The sequence below is a fragment of the Propithecus coquereli genome, unplaced genomic scaffold (genome assembly GCF_000956105.1).
Source record: "Propithecus coquereli isolate 6110/MARCELLA unplaced genomic scaffold, Pcoq_1.0 Scaffold752, whole genome shotgun sequence".
NCBI classification, from domain to species: Eukaryota; Metazoa; Chordata; class Mammalia; order Primates; family Indriidae; genus Propithecus; species Propithecus coquereli.
Window position 1 is genome coordinate 92452 of NW_012153641.1, and position 605 is coordinate 93056.

Here is a 605-nt window from a genome sequence, read left to right on the forward strand (position 1 = left end):
TAGGCAAATAATTTATGAAGAAGACCCCAAAGGCAATCACAACAAGAGCAAAAATAAATAAATGGGACCTGATCAAATTAAAAAGCTTCTGCATAGCCAAAGAAACTGTCATGATAGTAAACAGACAACATACACAATGGGAGAAAATTTTCGCATGCTACACATCCAATAAAGGGCTGATAACTGGAAAGTATTTGGGACTCAGGAAAATCAGCCAGAAAAAAATCAAACAACCCTATCAAAAAGTGGGCAAAGGACATGAACAGAAACTTTTCAAAAGAAGACAGAATAATGGCCAAGAAACATATGAAAAAATGCTCAACATCACTAATCATCAGGAAAATGCAAATCAAAACCACAACGAGATATCACTTATCTCCAGTGAGAATGACCTTTATCAAAAAGCCCCAAAAGAATAAATGTTGATGTGGATGTGGAGAGATAGGAACACTTATACACTGGTGGTGGGATTGAAAACTAGTGCAACCTCTGTGGAAAGCAATACGGAGATACCTTAAAGAGATAAAAGTAGATCTACCTTTTGATCCAGCAATCCCATTACTGGGCATCTACCCAAAAGAACAAAAGACATTCTATAAAAAAGA